The 14,595-nt window shown below is 47.5% G+C and overlaps 1 long non-coding RNA gene across 1 annotated transcript; it reads left to right on the top strand.

Annotated features, from left to right (window-relative positions):
- The first annotated feature begins 6,448 nt into the window (after positions 1-6,448).
- On the top strand, positions 6,449-13,216 carry LOC122695602. The gene is made up of 3 exons (XR_006341438.1): positions 6,449-6,516; positions 7,221-7,299; positions 12,267-13,216. It is a non-coding gene; the product is annotated as an uncharacterized LOC122695602 (long non-coding RNA).
- Positions 13,217-14,595: the final 1,379 nt, after the last annotated feature.

Genomic DNA, 14,595 nt, shown 5'->3' with positions numbered 1-14,595 from the left:
AGATAATTCAAATTATTTGGTCCATTATCAAGTCGTTCTGGGTAGAAAACTGTCCTGGAAAACATTTTCTCATGCTTTTCCCCCTTTATTGCCTCCACCTAATAACCATGGGAACCTGCTTATTGGAAATTTAACCCTTGTTAAAATTAGAAGGAGCTAGAAAAGTCATAATCATCCTTAGGTAAATTTTCCATAGTGGAAATCATTTCCTGTTTGACATTTGTTTCAGTGTGACTGTCAGGGCTACAGGGAATAGAAGATTTCTCAGATTACTCTAAAGAAAGATCCGTTTATGAAAAGACCATAACCTCCTAAAATCACAACTGGAAAACCCTCAGGAAAGTAGGCAGCTCCCAAGGGTCACATGGAGATGCCAGCACACAGCCCGTTTTCTTCTGTCTCCCTCTGCGCCTGAATGTCTTGGTGGTGTCCAGTCACTAGGTTGTGTCCGACTCTTTGCAGCCCCATGGACTGTGGCTCACCAGGCCCCTCTTTCCTCCACTGCTTCCCGGAGTTTGCCTCAATTCACGTCCATTGCATCAGTGATGCCATCCCACCATCTCATCCTCTGCTGCCTGCTGCTGCTTTTGCCCTCAGTCTTTCTAAACATCAGGGTCTTTTCCAATGAGTTGGTTCTTCACATCAGGTGGCCAAAGCACTGGAGCTTCAGCTTCAGTGTCAGTCCTTCCAATGAATATTCAGGACTGATCTCCTTTAGGATGGACTGGTTTGACCTTCTTGCTGTCCAAGGGACTCTCAAGCATCTTCTCCATTGCATTACTCTTCTAAATGTCCTGCTGGTCAAAGCTGGTCCCGTGGCCCAGCTCAGCCTCAGTGTGGGTGGTCTCTCACAGGATGTAAGTACTGGGAGGCATGGTTCACTGGGACCCCTGAAGCACCCGTCAGTCACTCAGAGTTTGTCATGTTAACTGAAATAGCAGGTGAACACTGATGTTTAATGGACAGAGGGGCCTGGCGTGCTGCAGTTCATAAGGCCACAAAGAGTTGGATATGACTGAGCATGCATGCAATGGCCTTTAATGCCCATAACTGACACTCAGTAAGACCCTGACAAATGCTTTTGTTGAAGGAATTATGGACAGTTTTCTACACATAGCATAGCTACATTGCATTGTACCTTTCTGTGTTTAAAACATGAATGTGCTCAATAGAAGCATTGCTATTTTATTAATATCATGCTTTTTATAAACATTTAGGAATTTCTATCCTCTTAAAAGATATTTCAGGAGTCTCAAAAATTTCTGGTCATCCAGATTTCTCTCCTTCTTCAAGAACTGCAGCATCCTGTGTCCAGAGACCTCATGATAACTAAGAGCATAACCGCAAAATAGTATGTCAGCATAGGCATTTGATGTCAGAATGAGATAGGTTAGTTAATTAGGGAAATCATCTCAGAGAGGAAGGATTGAGTAGTTTTCAGGTTAGTAGTTTTCAGAATTAGAATAATCTTTATATCAGCTCTGGAGTCTCCTGATTTTGTAGGCGTGGAAACTGACATTTAGGAGTACAGCAGAAATTAACACAATGTGGTAAATCAACTATCCTTCAATAATAAATACATTTAAAAAGTAAAATGAAGCAATTATTTTTAAAAAGGAGACACATCCTTTTTAAGTCCAAGGTCACTATCCGTGGTCAAGTCAGAATTCAAATCATCATCCTCCAATACATTCATCCACCAACAAATATTTATTGTGTGCCAAGCACTCCACCTCTGTGGATGAGAAGGGAAGAGACGTGTCTGTACCTTTGTGGCGCTTACAGTCCTCCTGGGATGAAGACAGGAGAGAAGTAAATAAACCGGCTCAGTAACAATCCCGAGGGGCGATGCACACGGCACACACACCCCACAGGGCAGAGTGAGCGAGGACTGTGGGACAGGGAGGTTCGTCAGGAAAGGCTTCGCCGATGAGGTAACATTTCAGCTGGATTCCGAAGCAGGAATGGGCAAAGGCCCGTTTCGAGAAGAACAAGAGAACATTCCAGACGGAGGGAAGGAGGCCTGTCAGGGTCCTGAGCCTGGCTTTGACGTGTTAGAGGAAGTAAAAGAAAACACTTGTGTGGTTGAGCCCTGGGAAGGAAGGAGGTGAGAGGCATTGGACTGACATGAGCCTCGGAGGGTCCCACCCGCTCTGGGCCTTTGAGGTCATGAAAGGAAGTTTGGGTTTTATTTTAGAGACAACAGGAAGCCACTGACGTGTTTAAGCAAGCGAGTTCCACAATCCGGTTTATATTTCTAAAAGGCTTACTCAATAAACCTTGATTGAAAGCCTCTTTGTTTGCGGTGGGCTATGCCAGTGGGTAACTGGGCAGGAAGTTAACCTGTGAGCCTGGAGGGGTGTGTGGAGCGTGACGGATTGCAGTGTGTGTGTTTGGGTCTCGGAACCCGGGCTTCCAACCACAGCTAAGACACCTGACCCGAAGAGGATCAGTCCGCTGTAGATCAGGAGTGTTTTAGAGTCTTCGCTGAGTAAGCAACACAGAGAGTGTGATCTCTGGTGATGGCCAGCGGACCTTGAAGGTGACACAGCGGTGAGGCTGCTGTTTGCATTGGACCCAATGATCAGAAGAAGCCGGTCACCTCAGAGAAGAGCCAGGAAAGAGGCAGAGAGCAGCAGTGGATAAAGGTAGCTTTCAGGATTGGAAAGACAGAGTGAAAAGTGCTGGGCCCTGCGGGCTTCCTGGTTTCCACTTTCACAAGCCTGGGCTCACTGTGGTCCTTTTTCTGTAGGCTTTCTCCTGTACCCTTAGAGGATGCTGGTAAGGATACAGTAGACAGCCTTGGTCTGGGTCTTCAGAGATTTGTTACGCTTTTCTTAATCATAGAAACAGAAGAGAGGGCTTTTAGGCAGAAACCATGGTTTGTTCGTGGGGCTTCCCTGGGGCTCTTTGGTGCACAATCTGCATGCCAGTACAGGAGATGTGGGTTCAGTTCTTGGGTCCGGAAGATCCCCTGGAGAAGGAAATGGCAACCGACTTCAGTATTCTTGCCTGTGATATCCCATGGACAGAGGAGCCTGGTGGGCTGTAGTTCATGGGGTCGCAAATAGTCAGACCCCACTTCGTGACCGAAGGATGACAACAGCAGATGGTTTGTTCATAGGTGAGCTAGTTCAGAAGGTGCTCTTGTCGAGCATCATATAAAACCTTGGTGAGACCCCCAGCCTTGATGATGGAAGTGTACGGAAGAGAAGCTTAGTGAGTATTTGGAACGAAACTGCACTCACAGGTCTAACAGTTGGCAACAATGGAGAGCATGGATTCTGCCCCACTTCTGAGAATTCCTGTAAGAATAATAAAACCCTCATGTCCAGTTGTCAGCATTTAACATGCCACCTGGCAGTTCGTAGGTATTTAGTAAATATTTGAGGTATGATATTCTCTCCCCTTTCCTATGCCTCTACAACCAGTCCACAGCCAGCAGTAAACACGAACTTATTACAAATTAAGGTCCAAGTTGTGTACTTCAAAGGCAGACACTGAAGCATGCAGGGTGTTTGCAATAAGAAGTTTAAGTTCTCTTCCACCATGAATAATAAACTGGCTTCCAGTTGGTCAATCGCCATTCCCTCCCAGAAGCCAACTGGCAACTGGCTCATCCCCGTCCCTCTCGGAATTTACAGATGTGTGCTGGACAGTGTGGGAAAGGGTGCTTTACACCAGCAATTCGTTTATTCCCGGGGTAAACAGTCGACAGTGGAGGATAACTGCAGCAAGAAACTTGTTGCCTACTGCAGTGTGAATAACCTGCTGGCAGCCAGTGGGCTGGTTGCCCCACAACCAGCCAGGAGGGCTTTGCAGATGCCTGCCGGGGAGGGCAGGGAAGTCAGCAGGGTGAGGGGGCGGCTCTGTTTTTAAATAGGTTTGCGGAGGGCGGGGGGGGGGGGGGGGTGGGGGGGGGTGGTTTAAACCAGAAGGAAGGATTCTGGTCTATGTAAGGGGGAGTGCTGGTTTCTCTTTAAGAAGGAAGTTTCAGCTTGACTGCCAGCTGGCATCTGGTCGACCCGGCTATAGGGCCAACACACACACAGGCGGCAGAGTCACTCACTCCTTCTGACTGTGCTGTTTGCTGCCTGTGACCGGACTGGGCTTGCTGGAACCTGAAACGACCCGTCCCTCCGAGCCGGGGTGGAGGGCAGCCCCAAGTCTGTCTGCATGGCCTGGGGTGAGCGGACTGTACCACCCTTTCCCCCGGGGGCTTTCTTGCCAGGCTGGCTGTTTCTCGCATTGCTTTGTCAGATGTAGCAACCCTTTTTATTATGGTTGCCTTTGCATTATATGAGAACACGGACCCAAGAGCCTGCTTTTTTCACGTGGGTTTCCTGAATCTGTTCCGCTCCCCAGTGGGGATGACCGTTTGCAAGGTCAAACCAAGCAGCAGCAACGGCCTGTATGCATATAACCTCTTCTCTCAGGATTTTTGTGTAATTATGTTTTAGTATTTCTACAGGAATATTTTTTTTCTTAGAGTTTTTTTTTTTTTTTTTTTTTTTAATGTGGACCATTTTAAAAGCCTTTATTGAATTTGTTGCCATATTGCTTCTGTTTGATGTTTTGATTTTTTGGCCACGAGACACATGGGGTGTGTCTCCCTGATTAGGGATCACATCTGCGCTCCCAGCTTTGAGGGTGAAATCTGAACCACAGAACCTCCAGGGAAGTCCCTCCATAGGTGTCTTACGGAAGGAGTTCTTGGGAAAAATCATCAGGGGAATATGCGGGAGAGATACAGTTGGAAATCTTGATTCCAGTTTCTGGAGATGGCTTAATCTTCCCATGTCGGGGGGGAGGTGCGCAGTCTTGCTTGACAGACGGGTCACCATTCCTCCCGCTGGCCGTACTCCTTTAAGGAGTCACTGTGCCCCCTGGCTGGTTCCGTGTGTCTCTCCCCGCCCAGCCCCGTTTCTTCTGCATTCATGGCGATTCTGGTCATATCGAGATTAAAGTCAATGAAGATGCAGGAAGCATTACCCCCTAGGGGGTGACGGGGGAGGGATAAACTGGGAGACTGAGATGGACATGTCCACGCTACTGCATATAAAACAGACAGCTAATAAGGACCCACCACAGAGCCCTGGGAACGACTCAGCACCCTGTAATGACCTGAATGGGAGAAGAATCTAAAAGAGAGGGGACCCATGTGTGTATCAGACCGATTCACTTTACAACCAAACAATGTGCAACATTGTACAAGAGCTGTACTCCAATAAAAGTAAAATTTAAAATAAGATAGATAATCAAAAATGACTAATGGATAGCACAGGGAAGTCTACTCACTAATCTATAGTAAAATAAGTGGGAAAAGAACTCGAAACAGAAGCGATCCGTGTGTGTATGTAACTGCATCACTGCCGTACACCTGAAACTGCCACAACGTTGTAAACCAACTGCACCCGTAAGATTCTAAAACAGATTAAAGTGGTTGCGTAAATATCCTGGTGGTGGTGGCGGCTTAGTCGCTCAGTCGTGTCAGACTCTCTGCGACCCCGTGGGCTGTAGCCCGCCAGGCTCCTCTGTCCGTGAGATTCTCCAGGCAAGGATACTGGAGTGGGTTGCCATTCCCCTCTCCAGGGGACTTCTTGACCCAGGGAGTGGACCTGTGTCTGCTGCATTGCAGGCAGATTCTTCACTGCTGAGCCACCTGGGACACCTCTGTAATGTCTTGGTAAGGGGAGATGAAGATGGGTATTCTCAGCTTGGTTCACAATGTCCTACTTGATTCGACTCCAGCTCATCGCTAAGCCTGAGCCTGCTCTCTGCAGTCCAGTTGTCCTGGCCTTTTCCTCTGACCCTCAAATGCGTCAAGGTTCCTCTCGGCACAGGACCGCTGCACACTCCACGTTTGCTCCCTGGAATGTCCTTCCCACTAGACTCTGTGACAGTGGACTGCTTCTCATCTTTCAAATCTCAGCTTATACATACCCTTTCCCCTGAATCTCGGGACATGGTCAGTTTCTCCTGTCACTCCCTCATCGTAGCATCTGTAAACCTCTTTCTAAATCCTGACCATAGTCTGTAATTCTGCATAAGCTGAGCCTGCCTCACGCCTTCAATGAGAACAAGGGCTCTCTTGCAGGCATCTTTCTGCCCCTGGATGATGTAATAGGGAGACTTCCCAGTTGGCAGTCGTGGTAGAGAATGCCCCTGCCAATGCAGGAGATGCAAGAGACTCGGGTTCGATTCCTGGGTCGGGAAGATTTCTTGGAGTAAGAAATGGCAATCCACTATTCTGTGAATGTTGTCAAGTCAAGAGGGCGGTGCCAAGTTTAAAATTAAGAAGTAGGAAGCAACCGGACTAGGACTGAGGCAAACAGTTTGGAAGGAACTTTGAAGGGAACACTTCAAGGTCAGCGTCAATTTTAGCCTGAAGGAACTAAAGGACAGGAAGTGAATTTACATCAACAGGCTCTGAATTTTATTTTCAAGCCAGACATTGATTTTGAGGTTCAAAGAGACAGCGTTAGAGATGTAGATTCACTGATCTCCAGACAAAAGGTATTTCCTTGTCGGGATTTTCCCCGTCCTGAGTAGGGGCAGGTCAGGATTGTAGCCCAGTGGCGAAGGAGAGGACGGTGGCAGTGCCCGGAGCTTGTCACCGCTGAGGGTGAACGTTCCTCCGCGGAGCTCTGAGAGGTCCTGCAGCAGAAGCGGTTACTGAGGGTGTGAGCATGTAGAAAAAGAGGAGGCAGAGAGGAGCAAGAAGAAGAGAAAGGAGGAAGGAGGAGGAGAAGGAGGGGAAGAAAAGGATGGAAGAGATGGAGGAGGAGGAGGGGGAGAAAGGTAACAGTTAGCAGGATAACCACAGCTCCGAAGTGTCAGAGAAGAATATGAATTGGAAAGAGTTGGCAGAAAGGCGGCAAGTCAGGAGAAAAGAGCCCGCAGTTTGAGGGAAGACAGGAGGGCCTTTTAAGAAAGAGGGTGTGGTGAAGGAGGAGGAGAGCAGAGAACCTGTCTTGAGATTTGTTCAGAACGAGGTTGCTGATGACCTTGGAAAGGGCGGTGTTGTTGGAGTGCGGGGGACGGAAACCAGAGGCCAGGCTGTAGAGAAGGGGGTTCTGAGAAAGGGGGGAGTCAGAGCAGTGCACTCGGTTGGAGTCTTTAAATCTTTCAACCATCTAAGAAGTTGCCAAGGGCAAAAACCTGTGCCTGCCACGGATCGCTCGGACAGAGTGTTCCCTTCTCCTCATCGCTGTTCGCAGAAAACTCGGGGCCATGGGATCCTGGCCAGAGGCGCCGAGGGTCAGGACGGGGCTGGACGGCTCGGGAGCAGAGGCGGAGGTGGGTCCGGGCAGCGCCCGGGGCAGGAGTCCATCCCTGGGGCCCGCCCTTCCCTGGCCTGAGCCACTGTTATTGTTAGCTTCTCATTTCTAGGAGCCCTAAATCTATCCCAGAGTATGAAAGCTGGTGTTTGGAGTACGATCTAATTAATGCCTTTTGCTTTATCTGAATTCAGTGGCAGAGGAAAGGTTGGCTTTGAGCGTTCACCTCGCGGGCTGAGTGGCGGCCCCAGAACAGCAAGCACTTCGGTTTAGGAGGCAGGAGCCTGCTGCCTGCTGGACACGGACGGAGGCCTGGGGCGGGGGGGGGGGGGGGGGGGGGTGGAGACCAGCAGGAGTTTGGTTTCGGGGCTTCCTGGGTGGCTCAGATGGTAAAGAATCCGCCTGCAATGCAGGAGACCCAGGTTCCATCCCTGGGTTGGGAAGATCCCCTGGAGGAGGGCATGGCTGTCCACTCCAGTATTCTTGCTGGAAAATCCCATGGACAGAGGATCCTGGTGGGCTACAGTCCACGGGGTCGCAAAGAATCGGACATGATTCTTCAGTTCCGGTTTACCAGCAGGAGGCAGGCCATGGATGACATCGGTGCAGGTCTGGGTTACAACTAGACCAGGTGGTCTAGTTGAGGGTCAGGAAGGCCGTGGATGCAAAACCTTCATCAGAAGTCAGCAGTCCAGAGAACGTGTTCGTCAGGCTTTGGAAAGGAGCAGGTTAGCATCTTTGATAGGAAGGCAGCCCCAGCTCTACAGCTGATCCAGGTGCAAAGGCCCCTCTGCCTCCTCCTGCGGCGGAAGCACCCCACCGGCTGTCTGCGCTTGTTCTCTTGTGGACTTCCTGTCCCTTGGGACTGTCAGCTGACCTGCTGGATAAATGAGGCTCCTCTTTGCAGAGTCCTAGGCTTCTGCTTGTTAGAATCTTCCTTTGCTGGGAAATCATACACACTTGGGAGAGTCATGAGAGATAAACAAAGAGACTTGCAGCTTGGGTTTGGATGGTTTCCTGCTCTCTGCCTTGTTAGGGTCGCAGTGAGGGAGCTCCTACTACTATTATAGGGGGCTTTCCAGATTGGTCCCCTGCACCCTCTGACTTTCTAGTGCATCCTGTTTCTGCTGTCTTCTGGAGTCAAGTGAGACAGACATCACACTCTTCTGCCTTGTGGGTGTGAACTGGGTATTATTCTTGAGTGTAATATTACATGTCATTCAGGAAAAGAATTACATGTGGAAGCTCACCATGACTTATAACTTTAGGCTACAGGAAGCCAGCCATTGACCCAGACCTCCTGGGAGGATGAAGGTGGGCGGCCACTCCGGAGCGCTTCGGCAAGGTTTGTCCCGATTTTGTAAATGCCCCTGTTCCCTCGAGGGATAGCCAGCAAGTTGGACTGCAAGTTTGCAATCTGCAAATCTGGGTTATGCAGAGAATGCAGAGAATGGTAGATGCTGGAAGAAGTGTGGATGGGATTTACCGTCACCTCAAAGGGGCTGTTCTGTATGAAGTGTCCTGCAGAAACTAGAGTCTTTGAAAACGTTCATGGTTTAGAGGAGAGCTTTTTCTTTAGTATTTTTGAAGTGTAATTGATTTGCAGTGTTTTCTTAATTTCTGCCATCAGTTCAGTCGCTCAGTTGTGTCCAACTGTGACCCCACAGACTGCAGCACTCCAGGCCTCCATCACCAACTCCTGGAGCTTGCTCAAACTCATGTCCATTGAGTTGGTGATGCCATCCAGCCATCTCATCCTCTGTCATCCGCTTTTCCTCCCGCCTTCAATCTTTACCAGCATCAGGGTCTTTTCTAATAAGTCAGTTCTTTACATCAAGTGGCCAAAGTATTGGAGCTTCAGCATCAGTCCTTCCAATGAATATTCAGGACTGATTTCCTTTAGGATTGACTGGTTGGATCTCCTTACAGTCCAAGGGACTCTCAAGAGTCTCCTCCAACACCACAGTTCAAAAGCATTAATGCTTCGATGCTCAGCTTCCTTTATAGTCCAACTCTGACATCCATACATGACTACTGGAAAAAAAACATAGCTTTGACTAGACGGACGTTTGTTGGCAAAGAAACGTCTCTGCTTTTTTTAATATGCTGTCTAGGTTTGTCATAGCTTTTCTTCCAAGGAGCAAGCGTCTTTTAATTTCAAGGCTGCAGTCACCATCTGCATTGATTTTGCAGCCCAAGAAAATAAAGTCTGTCACTCTTTCCGTTGTTTCCCTATCTATTTGCCATGAAGTGATGGGACCAGAGGCCATGATCTTTGTTTTCTGAATGTTGAGTTTTAAGCCAGCTTTTTCTTTCTCCTCTTTCACTTTCATCTAAAGTCTCTTTAGCTCGTCTTTGCTTTCTGCCATAATGGTGGTGTCATCTGCATATCTGAAGTTGTTGATAATTCTCTCAGCAATCTTGATTCCAGCTTATGCTTCATCCAGTCTGGCATTTTGCATGATGTACTCTGCATATAAGTTAAATAAGCAGGGTGACAATGTACAGCCTTGATGTACTCCTTTCCCACTTTAGAACCAGTCCATTGCTCCATGTCCAGTTCTAACTGTTGCTTCTTCACCTGCATACAGGTTTCTTGCAGTACTGGGGTGCAGTCTCAAAAATGACAGAATGATCTCGTTTGCTTGACTACAGATCACTGTCAAGGATGAAGCCCTGAGGAACAGCAGCACGTAGGGAGTAAGCAGAGAATTATGAGCGCCATGAGAAAAAGAGGTCTCCAGAAGCACAGCAGTGAGAGACGCATTAACAGTTACAGAATCCACGGAAGTGGAGGTTTTGTAGAAAAAGAAAGTGGGAAGGATTGAGGACGGGAGAAGGGGAAGACAGGGGCCGAGACAGTTGGATAGCATCGCTGACTCGGTGGACATGAGTTTTCGCAAACTCAGGGATATGCTGAAGGACAGGGAAGCCTGACAGCTCCAGTTCATGGGGTCACAGGGGGTGGGACATGATTCAGCGACTGAACAGCAGCAAGGGCAGAGGAAGACCCCACAGACGGATGCAGCTGGCAGAATCCCACTGACACAACCTCAAGGGCCGATGTTTCAGAGACAGGTCCCTTGCCAGGCAGGGGGGCTTTTGCCAGGTCTTCAGGTAGATTGTATTTTTTTTTTTTAACCACGGATGTTGAAAGTGTTCATCAGTTCAGTGTACATAGAATGTCAGTTTTCTTATTCCCGCTTTCCTAAAGCATACACTGTGTTCATATTAAAAACCTCTGTGTTTTGGTCTTCTATTTTATGTTCCTAAGTAGTTTGCATTTGTATGGATTTTTTTTTTCTCCTTCAGTAGACTTACTGTTTCTGAAGGATTTCAATCACATGTTTTATCTCCTTTTTAAAAATTGCGACCCAATATTCAGTCAAAGGATCTCGCATAGTAGGTGTTCTAGATAAAAAGTTTTGAGACTCTTTAAAAAAAAGAACCTAAGCAATTGCTGAAAGATCTCCAGAAACATTTTTTTTTTAAGGCTCATCTCCATGGATCATCAGTTTAGTCATGTTAATTGCAAACACACACATTCTCAGTGACAAAGAGAGAAGTATAGAGAGAGAGTTTGAAGGATGGATTTTTCTCAAGCTGTGAATCTGGCCAGTACAAAGGTTTGTTCATTTGACTTTTCCCAGTTGGAGTGATAAAGAGAAGAGTAACCTGATTTTTGTCATCATGATGATAACCAAAGCCTATCAGCATGTGCTTATGTGACAGAATGACGAGAAATAACAAAGCTTCATGATTTCCCCAGCGCCTCTGGTGTTAGCTGTCGTACTCACAGAGTTGGGAGGCCAGGCCCTGTGCTAAACCCCGCAGTGCTGTGAGGCTTTTCAAACCAAGTGATTCTCTGGGGTGTCATTGCTTTGCAGTGTTGTGCTCGTTTCCGCCACGCGGCAGCGTGGCTTAGCCGTCTGTCCGCACGTCGCGGCGGCGTGGCTTAGCCGTCTGTCCGCACGTATCCCCTCCCTCCTGAGCCCCCCGCCCCCCACCCCCCACCCCCCGGGTCATCGCAGAGCACCGAGCCGAGCTCCCCGTCCTACCGCAGCTTCCCGCCAGCTGTTTGTTTGCACGTGGTGGTGCCCCTAAATAGACACTTCTCCAGAAAAGACGTACAGATGCCCAAGAGACACATGAAAAGGTGCTCAACATCACTATTAAAGAAGTGCCAATCAAAAATACAATTAGGTATCCCTCACACCAGTCAGAATGGCTATCACCAAAAAACCTACAAATAATAAACTCTAGAGAAGGCGTGGAGAAAAGGAAGCCCTCGGGCACTGCTGGTGGGAATTGTAAATCAATGCAGCTGCTACAGAGAGCAGTGTCAGTTCAGTTCAGTTCAGTCGCTCAGTCGTGTCCGACTCTTTGTGACCCCATGAATCGCAGCACGCCAGGCCTCCCTGTCCATCGCCAGCTCCCGGAGTTTACTCAAACTCATGCCCATCGAGTCGGTGATGCCATGCAGCCATCTCATCCTCTGTCGTCCCCTTCTCCTCCTGCCCCCCAATCCCTCCCAGCATCAGGGTCTTTTCCAATGAGTCAACTCTTCGCAAGAGGTGGCCAAAGTACTTGAGTTTCAGCTTCAGCATCAGTCCTTCCAATGAACACCCAGGACTGATCTCCTTTAGGATGGACCGGTTGAGGACAGTGTAGAGGTCCCTAAAAATCTAAATATAGAGCCACCATAGGATTCAGAGGGCTTCCCCCGTGGCTCAGTGGTAAAGAATCCACCTGCAGTGCAGGAGACCTGGGTTTGATCCCTGGGTTGGGAAGATCCCCTGGAGAAGGGAGTGGCTACCCACTCCAGTGTGCTTGCCTGGAGAGTCCCGTGGACAGAGGAGCCTACAGTCCACGGAGTCACAAAGAATCAGATGTGACTAAGCGACCAACGCTTTCACATTCCTGTGACACAGAAAGCCCCCTACTGAGCTTATACCCAGAGAAAACTGTAATTACTGTGCTTTATAGCATTGAATTTCAGGCACCATTCAGTCCAGTATCCTGTGATGGAGGAAGCCGAGACAGAAAAGGTCAGAGTATTCTGGCCTCAGTCACACAGTCGGAGAAGGAACAGCCCAGGCTCAAGTTCCCAGCCTCCTGACCCCAAAGCACCTGTGTGCGTGACACTTAATGATTTCGTTTTATTCTTCACGGAATCCTGGAAGGTAAGTATCAGCAGCACCGCTTTACTGATAACGAGCCAAAGCTCTGATAAGTTCAGCGTGTTGTCCGAGATCACACAGGCCATAAATAGTGGCGCTGCCTTTCCAATTTAGATCATCGATCCAAGCCCTTTCTCTTTCTGCTGTGTTTTCCTGGCCCCTGGAAGTGTTCCATCTTCATGAACTGTCATAGGCTTTACTGATAGTGGGGAAAATGAGAAGACTCCAAGGCTGGCCATGTCCCAGGAGATGAGCTCATCCTTCTTCCTATTGCCTGGAGAGGCTGAAGCTCTTCCTGCTTGGTATCAAGCTGAAGAAGAAGGTTCTTTTGGAAACAATGTTGATATCATTGTAACTGTATCACATGTTTGCTGGAGAAAAGCTGGAAGACAGAGAAGATAAAAAATACCCACTTTTAATTTTAAAATATTCTTTATAAAATGGGTAAATGTGCTATTTATTTGTAGCCTTTGTCATTTAAAACATTTCCATATCTTTAGATATTTTTCTACAACATAACCCTTTCCTACAGTATGAACACACACTACTCTAGTAACATTGTATCCTGTTAGGTGACAATACCGTACTTACTGAAACACATTAGGTGGTTGTCATTGAGGCTGGCATCTTTCATTAATGTCTGTGGTGATTTCCTTATGACCAACTCCAATAAACTGAATTCTAAGTTGGAGGAATAACTTGGTAAGTTCTTTGAGATATAGTGATATGCACTTGTAAATAGTTATGTATGTTAGTTATATGTTTCCCTGGTGACTCAGAATCTGCCTGCAATGCTGGAGACCTGGGTTTGGTCCCTAGGTCAGGAAGATCATCTGGAGAAAGGGAATGGTCAGTTTTATACACACACACACACACACACACAGCCTTTCTGTGCCAGGAAGAAAGGGAATGGTCAGTTTTATATATATATATATATATACATACATACAGACACACACAGACACACACAGACACACAGACACACACACACACACAGCCTTTCTGTACCAAAATCTATGCCAAGTTTTGCTCCTACCAACAGAGTGTGGTTGTCCCCTATACTGCTATCGGTTCAATGGGTGGAAAATGGCATCTCTTTGCTGTTTTTCATTGAACTTTTGGTTACAACTGTGGTCTGCTGAATCCTGCCCTCCCCCCAAACTGTGCATGCCCTGATCCCCGTGTCCTAGCACCCCTAAGCCCATTGCCTTATCTAGTAACAGAGACTTCACAGATAGAATTCAATGAACAGCTCTGAGATGAGGAGGTTATCCTGGATTATCTGGTTGACCTAATGTCATTCAAATATCCTTGGAAGAAGGAATCAGGAGGGTCAAAGTCAGAGAAAGAAAAGGTGAGGATGGAAATGGATTTCAGTGAGGAGATGAGTGTCAGCTGCTGACTTTGAAGGTGGAGGAACAGGTCCAAGACCCAAGGAAGGGGGCGGCCTTCAGGAGCTGGTGAAGGCCAGGGACAGGTCCCCTGGAACCTCCAGGAGGGGGGCAGTCCTCTGGACTGCGTTGGGTTTCTGACCTCCAGAGCTTACATGTAACACAGAAAATGAAGCTGGGGAGCTGAGCGCGGGCTCTGTGGTGACCTAGATGGGTGGGAGGTGGGAGGTGGGGGTGGGGGAGCCTCAGGAGGGAGGGATATGTGTGTGTCTGTGGCTGACACATTGCTATACAGCAGAAATAACACAATAGTGTCAATCAACTATACTCCAATAACAAAAGTTTTAAAAATGAGAAGAAAAAATTATGCTTTTTTAAGCCAATAAATTTGGGGTAGCTTGTTACAGCAAGAATAGAAAGGAATACAATAACATTTTTTTTTTCATTTTTAGACACTTTTGTTTTAGTTTTCCTTGACTCTTAACTTTCATTTTGATGATTTTATCTTTTTCCTGTCAGTTTTTGAAGGCTGTTTTTGTATTAACTACATTTCAGTCACATATATGGTCAGTGTTTTCTCCAATTATTTGTCTTATTACTTCATTTCTAGTTTTTCTTATTGCTCCCTCCCCCCTCGATAAGATAAAGTTGTGAAGATTCTGGACTGTAGTGTCAGTGTCTGGACTTGGGTCTCATCCCTGATTTTGGACAAATTTCCTTACCTGAGCTTTAACTTTCCTATGT

This window comes from Cervus elaphus, chromosome 5 (genome assembly GCF_910594005.1).
Source record: "Cervus elaphus chromosome 5, mCerEla1.1, whole genome shotgun sequence".
Lineage (NCBI taxonomy): Eukaryota > Metazoa > Chordata > Mammalia > Artiodactyla > Cervidae > Cervus > Cervus elaphus.
The sequence above is the reverse complement of the archived record's forward strand: the minus strand, read 5'-3'. Positions and strand labels throughout refer to the sequence as shown.